Raw genomic sequence first — 11,079 nt, 5'->3', positions numbered from 1 at the left:
AGTTTATGCCCAGTTGGGGGATTTTTCATCCAAAAGCATATTTAATTTCTAGTAGTCGGTTCCAGGTCTCTGATCTACTTCTTTTCTTAGATTATATTTATGACGAGTAAATGAGGGTTTCTCTTTCCACCATCCACAAATGCTTCTTGCTACTATATTCAAGTGAGGAGGAGTAAGGAGTTACCCCTCCCCTTAATTCAAATAAAATTTAATTGTACACTGAAATTGAATTTTGTGCAACTGCAAAGCAGAAAGAGAGCAATACTTTTCTTCTACCTTTGACATTATTGATATTTCATCAGACTGTTTTTGCTAGGAATTTTTCCTAATAACTGTAAGGTCATATTTTTCCAGTTACTAACAAACAGTATTGGTAATTTAAAGACTAAATTCAGAGGAGGATTTTCCAACTATAAGTTTACCATTAAGGTCTGCAACCAGCGACTTCTTAGGTAGCTAGTAAGGATTTCCTGACATTTGTTCAAGGATAAAGTGCTATACTGAGATGCACAGGTACACAGTTTATCGATGTTATATTTTCGAATTTCTTTTCCTACCTTTTAAATCAGAATTGAATACTGAGCACAGCTAGAAAACAATGAAAGGATGTTCCCTTTGAAACCATATTATGGTCTTTTTACAAAAATGGGATTTCAACAAGTTTTTGAGTATCTTAAACACTGTTCAGGACACTCATGACAACTCAGTGTCTTTGGTATTACTTCCTTTTTCATTGCTTGGTTACACCTGTTTTAGACAATTAAGCATTTTTGTAATTTTTCTGAAATAGCTCTCCACATGCATGCCTGAAGTGTCTCATGTGACCATTGAGAATTTCACCTATATATAGCCATTTTGGCTATTCAATGTGTTGGCTCCCTCTCCTATTTCCATTACCTGAATTGATTTTAAACAAATCTGTAAAATTATATTTCTAGTTTCAGGATTGTCTTCACTTTTTGAAGATGTGTCAAAGCAGAAAAGGCTATCTTCTCTAAGGTCACAGCATTGCCAAATGATTTCCTAATTGTATTCACACAATTATAGCTAATGCCAGGAATTGGAACTGAAAACAAAGAAGCGTTATAATAACACGCATCTGTTCAACAACACATATCCACTTTGGGTAGTCATTCCATTGCGAGAATTGTCATAAGTCTACCGACAAGGGCATAGCAACTGTCCAAAACAAGCATCCTAACTGCGGATGATCCATCCATTAGGGGCATGAAGATCCGTCTGATAACAGGGTTCCATGCTTCAGATGAAAATCTGTGTTAGCCACAGGCATCTATAATGAAAGTTACACACCACAATCTGCAGCCTGTACTGTGGACAGCTCGCCATTACAACAACAGGCACTTATCTGAGAGCCAGACCGGCATTCCATTGTTAAAAATGGAGGTCTGAAATATTAAAAGTCATTAATATTACATACAGTATGATGGCAATTGGCATGGCAGTCATCCATGTTGAAGGATGGCATCTGTCTGATAATAGTGAGACAGAGAATGTGTTCAATAATCGGGAATGTAATAATAACATTCAATTATATATATATATATATATATATATATATATATATATATATACATATATATATATATATATATATATATATATATATATATATATATATATATATATATATATATATATATATATATATATATATATATATATATATATATATACATATATATATATATGTATAGGATTCGTCAAGTTTGGGGACATTTTTTAGGTGGCTTTTTTTTTGTATACATTACTATACATTCGTATATATGACCTATTGGACCGGAGAAAACCAGAAAAAAAACATTTTTTCAAGTTTGGGGTCATCCTTATATTCGATATTTTTTCTGATATTGTGGTATACATATGTGTTATTCCGTGAATGGAGTCAGAAAAATCACAAATAATGAAAAATCAATCGTTATTAAACACGTTTATTTTCAATATTTGCTTTAATTCTGTTGATTCATTGTTTCAGGATCTTCACGGTCCGTTCGCACACAGTGTTCAATTCACTCGTGTAATGATATGTGCTCAATTTATTGATATGGAAATTTCATAAATTTTTTTTGTATCTGAAAACACTCAGGTGTGTAAAAAACAGACTCTATTGAGTCTGATTGAATGGGCTATTGCATATATACAGGTTGAATGTATGTTATGAATTTTCATTGAACTGATTTAAACCAAGAATAATATGGAATAGTAATTTCAATTATTACTGAAAAAAAAATAACTGAACATATTTTTTAGAAAATTTTCTAATAGAATCAATAAATCTATGAAAATTATATAAAGCATCAAAAAGTTTAGACGCAGAATATTCAAAATATCACATGATATTTCATTTCGCCGAATTACCCAAAATAAAAGATGATAGTTGGTCAGTGGGCGTACTATATCTACTGAGTAAAGAACAGTAAATCCCGGATAGCATGCTCGCCGGATTACAGCACTTCAACTTATCTATCTACTATGACTGAAATCTATGGCAGAAATATTGATTAAGATCATTTCAATTCGTGAGAATTTGAATATTCGAACCGACAAACTGGTTATTATATGCAGCAAGTTGAATGAATAGTTCAGTAGTTCATTGCTGAAAAAGGTCCATGGTACAAATGCAGCATCTATAAAAATAGATTGAAAGGGAAAGAAACCAACATCTTTAATATCAACACACAATGAGTCCACAATAATCTATTCAAGTTAAGAAGTTTCTTCAAATTACAATATTGCTCATACTTACAAACTGACCTGTCAAGTATATTGAAAAACATGAATTGAACAATGAAATCACAGTATCAATATGTCAAATCATAAACACTAATAATAGAAAACTTCTAATAATAATATCAATTTGATGCTGATTGATTAATATTTTTCATCCTTCAGTAGTAATAGAAGACTGCAGCAAAACGAAAGCGAAAGAACCGGGTTCTCGATAGAGCTTCCCGCTGCGGTACCTAATAATTTCTAAAAAGTTCCTGTCGAACTTTGTCCTAACGTTTATACTAGGATTTTCCGGTTAATTTTGCACAAAAACGAAAAGAAAATAACTTTTTTTTGGTATAAAGTTTGCTTTTGTGATATAGTATTAATACTTATTCTTCATTTTTTTTTATAATTTTCAATAATTCAAAAAGACCGCGCGGTGAGAATGGGGTGTTTACGTTTACAAGGTGCCTCTAGAGGGCGCTTGAGTCATAAACAACGATCAGGTGTTGTTTACAAGCCCAGACAAACTTCAAATGTCGTCAAGAAATTGTAAATACGATGCTGATGCATTTTGTTTTATATGTGGTCAATTTATTATAATTCGTGTCGTGAAATACGAATTAAAGACATCTCACGTTCTCTCTGAAGCCTATGAAGCATATTTGGGCTTTCCTGTTTGGAATCAAGACAAGGCATGGGCTCCACATGTTGCTTGTAGGTATTGTAAATGATATCGTTGAATCAGTCTCCTAAACACAGAAGCAAACTTTTTCATGCCATATATTTTTTTTCGTCTAATTAGGATCTAAACTATCGAAATTTTATGCTTAGCAATTAAAGTCAAATTTGGTGTTGACCCGTGTTATTCAATAAAATTTACTGCAGCCAATCGTTCTGAAATACTGTATTTTTACAGGTAATAATATTTTTATCGTTACCATAACAGAAAGTTTTCAAAACATTACGATTCTCATAAGTAGGTATGAATATGTTATAATTATAGGAAGATCGAAGAGCCGCCACTGAAGCCCGATATGAATTAATTCATGTTGGACGGAATATATCAAATGAGTCGATAAAATTCGTTGTAACCTTTTTTTCCATCGTTGGGGCACACTTGGAATATTACTGACCCCAAACTTACCATACCATAACAAAAAGGTTCCAAACACGATTTTCATGAGTATAAATAGCTAATGTGCAGATCATGGACGTTAGATATAAATTTTTTATATTCAACTAAATATATGAACATAATTCAATAAAACTCATTGAATCCACCCGTTCTATTGTTGAGATACAAGATAATATTTTCCTCATGATCATCATACTATATCATAAAGCATAAAGGTTCCAAATTTACGTATATAACATTAACAACGATATATTTTAACTGGCAGAATCATCGAAATATTCCACTTCTCCTCCACCAGTTGGAAAAGTGTTGCTACGTAAAAGATCTCAACCGTAATTAGCCATTTTTTTCATTAATTACGTGTTTCAAACGATTGAATATAAATCCAATCCATAGGGTGCCATATCCATCCATCTAAAGCGATCAGGAATTTTCGATGATAATTATTGACTCAATAGGTATTACCAGATTGCGGAAAGAATGTAGAATATGTGTGAGAGAAAACTTCTGAAATCAAAATTTCCGTACTTAACTGAATACAGACAAAGTATTCCGCCCTTTTTATGAACTGACCCCGAACTGAACAAATTTCGGATATACAAGCTCATCAACTCCTGAAAATTCTAGAATATTCTTCCCCGTTCGCTGGTGTCTATGAAATTAACGAATGAAATAATGAAATATATCCACATAGCAACAGCCGTAGAATTCCCTGATGACGAAATTCGCTAACTTTTACCTATTCAAAGTACATATCCAAATATTGAGCAGGAAATCTTCTATAACAATGATATGAAACTCAAATGAGACAAAGTATTCCGCCTTTTTTATGAACTGACCCCGAACTGAACAAATTTCGGATATACAAGCTCATCAACTCCTGAAAATTCTAGAATATTCTTCCCCGTTCGCTGGTGTCTATGAAATTAACGAATGAAATATATCCACATAGCAACAGCCGTAGGAATTCCCTGATGACGAAATTCGCTAACTTTTACCTATTCAAAATATCCAAATATTGAGCAGGAAATCTTCTATAACAATGATATGAAACTCTAATGAGACAAAGTATTCCGCCCTTTTTATGAACTGACCCCGAACTGAACAAATTTCGGATATACAAGCTCATCAACTCCTGAAAATTCTAGAATATTCTTCCCCGTTCGCTGGTGTCTATGAAATTAACGAATGAAATATATCCACATAGCAACAGCCGTAGGAATTCCCTGATGACGAAATTCGCTAACTTTTACCTATTCAAAGTATCCAAATATTGAGCAGGAAATCTTCTATAACAATGATATGAAACTCAAATGAGACAAAGTATTCCGCCTTTTTTATGAACTGACCCCGAACTGAACAAATTTCGGATATACAAGCTCATCAACTCCTGAAAATTCTAGAATATTCTTCCCCGTTCGCTGGTGTCTATGAAATTAACGAATGAAATATATCCACATATCAACAGCCGTAGGAATTCCCTGATGACGAAATTCGCTAACTTTTACCTATTCAAAATATCCAAATATTGAGCAGGAAATCTTCTATAACAATGATATGAAACTCAAATGAGACTTTGAAACTCAATAGCAAGAAAGGAATATTTCGTACTTTTGATATTCCTATAGACGCAAAACTTCGGTGGATATATACAGGGTGATTTCTGACCAATGACCCATTGAAAGGGGACAATAGAGGACAATATGAGGAGTCAGAAGTAGACACTCAATCATATTTTATACCTACTAGTTTCTGAGATACTGGGTGTTTCCTGAAAATCATTATATTGAAACCCCGACAGTTTCGAAACTGCTGATTTTGATGATATTTGGTAACATTTCATTTTTGAGACAATCAAAAGCAGAAATCAATAAAAAAAGGACCGTACAAGATCATAAACTTTTCACGTTCTATAATAGTAGTAAAACATCCCTCTGTATATGAGTCAGAAAATTTTAATTATCAATTTCGTAGACATGAAGAAATGCTATGGATATCAATGATCAATCTGAATAGCACAAATTTTCTGTTTATAGTAGAGCCATCTGAAAAACAAAATATCTCGATTTTTTTTACAAATCTCGAAATAATCGACTGATTTCAATAATATTTAAAACTATGTTTGAGAAGCAGGTGTTAAAAAATTATTTCGATATTAAAGACTGATTTTGTGCCCTAATTTTGATGATCAGATATCAAAAACACCACTCCGTATGATTCACATTTTTATCATCAACATATTCGGAAAAGGAGAAAAAATATTTCTGAAAGAATTATTTCCCATCATTCAGAGTATCCAAATCGGTGGATAAGTGGGAGAAGTCTTAGAAGGAGGGCAGCACCATCTCCTGATTTTATCCGTTTGGATAATTTTTATAGGGTCATTAGAAAAAATTAGTCTATCCGAAAAATATCAATACTAGAGCTGAATTATTTGATGAAGTATGTGCTGATCTTCGGTATAACCCTCGAATGTTACGAAAATCAGTTTTATATGTAAAGAAAAAGCAGCTTACTGATGAAATTTCATAAATAAGTTATCATATTTCCTATGTGTTCGTTAGAAGTTCAATTCAAATATGAATTGTTCGTCTATGAATGAATTTTCCGAAACGTGTGTCTAATCAATTAAAAAAAATGTGCAATGTGAATACATTGTTGCCGAATCATTTCTTCTCGTCTTCACGAATATGTTAGTTTCGAATTCATCATTGATTTCTATAGCATTTTTTTTTGTCTTCACGAAACTGACAGAAAAAATTCTTAGCGTACAGAGTTATGTTTTGATACATGGGCGTAAAATGTTTATAATAGAGTTCTTTAGAGAATTTTGGCAAGAAAATAACAGAAAGTATGCATCTGAAAAGTGAATTCTACTGAAAGTACATATGTAACTGCAGAGAATTCACGGTGCATGAATTCACTAGTAATTATCTAGAGAATTTTCGACTGTTGTAAACGGGCTTTAAAGACAAAAATATTCAATAGTTTGGAAATTATAGAGGTTTGAATATACTGTGATGTTCAGAAAACACCAAGTATCTCAGAAATTGATGTTTGAGTGCCCATTTCTGACTCCTGATATGATCCCCTATTACCACCTGCCCGATGGCTCATTGGTCAGAAATTACCCTGAATACTCAGATACATTGGATCTTTTCGTATTTTATACAGAGAGGTTAAAAAGATTCACCTTCTTTTCCGAACTTGAGTCTTTCGATCGTACCGGAAGTGCATATCAAATGAAGTCAAAGTTCCTGAAAAGAACTGTTTTGAATTTTTTTCATAACTGATCCATGAAAAGTGATTGAAAACTTATAATTCGTTCAGATTTTTATGAAATAAATTTGGAAATTCAATGATTGGTAATTAAATCTTGTCAAGGGTCTACAACAGAGGGAAAATTTTAGACTCAAGTATATACAATAAATGAACCATTTTCGGGTAGAATACATTTCACAAATGAATTTTATTCCTGGACGTAAGACATGAAGTTTATTTTTGAAGAAAAAGAACATTTTTTACGATGAGGCCTAATTAAAATGTTAGAATAAAAAGAATTTTTTTCCGATTTATTCGAGATCTTATGTGGAAATGATATACCTACGTATATTTTTAAAGTTAGGATAACCGTCAATCCTCAGGAAAGTAGAGAGTGTTTTCATTTGAATCCTAGTCAAAATAGAATGAAATATTGTTATAAATGTTTATTCATTCGATGAAATTAACCAGAACGTTAACTTGTTGTACGCCCTTCGGGCTCGTGGGTGGAACTTTTCTCTCGTGTATGAACATTCATTTAACTTACTTGTTGTATAAAAAACTATTATATTCGACTAAATATATCGAATTATTCAATGAAATTCATTGAAACCAATCGTTATATCGTTGAGATACACTGAAAATATTAGAGTCCCCAAACTTACCATACCATAACAAAAAATTTACCAAAATTCAAGATTTCAATTGGTATGAAATATGTAATAAGATCGTGAGGACGTTCGATATCCATTATTTTATATTCAACTAAATATACGACATATCCAATATAATTCCTTGAAGCCACTCGCTTTATCGATGTCAGAGATATTATTGTCTCTACACTCTATGTTCATCATACCATAACATTAAGGTTTCCAAACTTCACGATTCACACACGTATATATGTAAATATGTAAATATATCGAGCTATCCAATAAAATATTACAGATTTTATGATTTGTATGAAATTCGTATTATCAGTTATCAAATTTTAAATATTGTATTTTATGATCAATATATGAGGGCGCTGTAGTTTTTGAATTCTAGTTTTGTATTTGCGTGAATTGTGAAGTTCGAGAATTTTTCTGTTTATGGTTATGGTTCTATTAGTTACTATCGAAGTGCCTGCACTACGATTAGTTTGATCAGTTTTGATAAAAGAGTTGAGAGTTGAGAGTTGAGTTGAGAGGAAACAGGAGGAAAACAAGTTGTAGTCCAATTTTTCTTGATGGAATTCACCAATTAATTAATGCATTGCATCATCCACTACAACGAATTTTGTAGCATATTCACGAAAAAAACTGAGTGACATAAAGAATGAAATATCAATGGAACGCTTTTCAAGATTCTTATGAAGGTTTTGTATTCTGTTAAAAGAAGTTAATTACCCAATTGGCAACTAGAAAATTTACATCTCCAAATGAAAAATTACCTGTGAAGGCGTTTTCAGAAAAATTCATTTTAATGTAATTAGTCTGTTCGACTATTGTGTCCTGCTGTTAGTTGCAAGATGACAGTGATGGACATTTCTCATACATATGGTCCGCAAGAAATACTGCCTGGTGCCTATTCCTTCACAAAAGAAATGATGAACTTTTTTTAACGCATTCTCATTAGATACCTGTCGTAGAGATTGTAGCCCCCTTCCCAAAACATGATACATTTGAATTCAAAATAATATTTGCTGTTCATGTCTTTCATCCAATATTTTTTTTGAAATTCGATTGTTATATGGCGTATTGTATAAATAATCACGTCCAATTATATCTTGTTGATGAAGTCAACAAGTACGTTTCGAGAAAATTCTACGATACACCTTTTGCTGTTCCAGTCGTATGAGTTCAATTCTTGGGAGGTTTCATTTTGAATCTCGTTCTTTATGTCACCAAATTGATGTCACGTTAGAAAAATTTGGTGAAAGTGAATGAAAAGTACAGGGTGGGCAAAATTCGATGGGATCGAATGATAGCTCCGTAACTGTAAGAGCTAGGAAAAAATGGATGGCACGTTTCCGACCTACGGCCAAAACCGCATCCCTCTATCTTTTTTTGTTTTCAAGTTATAAGTGAAAACTCATATATCGGCTCTTTGTACTGGTGTATCTATCTCGTAAAGTATCAGTGATATCGAAAAACAAATGTTACATTCTACAGACACTTTTTCATGTAGAATGTAGTGGCGTAGTCAAAGTCAAATCTTTTTTTTAAATATGAACCCTATTTTATTTCAATACATTCCAGACCTATTATATTTTCTTCTGATTCAGAATATATAACATACGTCGTGTCTCTGATTGATCTTCCAATAAAATAAGTCAAAAACTAATTCGGTCAAGTTGGCAGGCCATTTTCATTGATAATATGATAAATAATAATAAACTTTATTCTTCTATGTTGAGATTTTGAAGATCACTTTCATTCCGGATATGCTCGGGAAATGAGGAAATTATGAGATTTTCCATGGCTACATATTTACCGATTTACCTATACTAGTACTGGCATAGCCTTATTTGTGAAGGTGTTTGAAAAGGCTGTGGTACTAGTATTTAGATTATCTACTAGTTTAAAAGGTTTCGTAACATATTCAGTTGAATCCAGGTTCATAAAATTTCCTGAAAGTGATTCATTCCATATATGAAAATTTTTCATATTTTCAAATATCCGGAATGAAGGTGATCTCCAAATTCTTCTCCTATTAGTAATAATAATGAGGTTTATTCTTTGAAATCTACAAAGTTGTTACAATTTCAATATCTGAATAATAAACCTAAACCTAAGCAAATCCATTAAAGGCAGAGCCTGTGTCATTCAAAAACCTGACACAATTTGGAATAAAGTCATATTTTCAATGAAATGTCCTGCCAACTCGACCGAAATAGTTCTTGAGTTTTTTTAGTGAAAGATTAAAGACAGGACTTGTGTTATATATTCTGAATTAGAAAAATGGGACTTGAATATGTAAGAATAACACAGGGTTTATATTTGAAAAAATAACAACATCACTATATCACTGAAGTGGAGGACTGAAGAAATCTTTGACAATGCCACTGCATTCTACATGAGAAAGTGTCCGTAGAATGCAACATTTGTTTTTCGATATCACTGAAATAGAGGCACCAGTACGAAGAGTCGAAAAATTATTTTTCACTTATAACCTGAAAACAAGAAAATATAGAGGGATGGGGTTTGAGATCTTTCGAAAATTGGGGTCAGAAACGTACCATCCATTAGCCCTAGCTCCTACGGTTACAGATCTGCCATTCAATCCTATCGCATTTTGTCCACCCTATACAAGTGTACAGTGGCTTTTCCGTTAATTGAGATTAAATGAGCAGAAATAATTGCATACCACTTGAGCGATACTAATTAATTGGAAAAGCTTTAATCCTACCGTTTATATCTTTTATGAAAAAGGTTGTGGGCAGGACCCCAAACTAACCGTTTACACAAATTATGTAAAAGTTTGGGGACATGTCCTCAAACTAACCAATTCCCAGAAAAAAAGTTTGGGGTCGGACCTCAAACTTGACAAATGTCTTCAAACTGACCATTGCACAACAGAAATGGACCCCAAACTCGACGATTCATATACATATATATATATATATATATATATACATATATGCTTTCCGTGAACACAATGCTGCTGGAGCTGGATGGCTATGTTATTTCGAGTGCTCAGAAAGAGGTGATATTGGGAACAACACGCATTGTCCGACGATTTCTCCATTGCTCGTGATCCCACCTTGGAATATTGCCCGGTGGTTTCTCGTACTCCCCTGTAAAGGTGATTGGCAAAAAAAAAAAAAAAAAAAAAAAAAAAAAACATATATATATATATATATATATATATATTTTTTTTTTTTTTTCAAATTCACACAGTGTAAACTGTGGGTTGTTTCTCAGAACATGCCCGGGCGTAATGCCAAGAACATTTCTACCTTTCCTACG

The sequence above is a fragment of the Coccinella septempunctata genome, chromosome 2 (genome assembly GCF_907165205.1).
Source record: "Coccinella septempunctata chromosome 2, icCocSept1.1, whole genome shotgun sequence".
Taxonomy (NCBI): Eukaryota; Metazoa; Arthropoda; class Insecta; order Coleoptera; family Coccinellidae; genus Coccinella; species Coccinella septempunctata.
The sequence above is the reverse complement of the archived record's forward strand: the minus strand, read 5'-3'. Positions refer to the sequence as shown.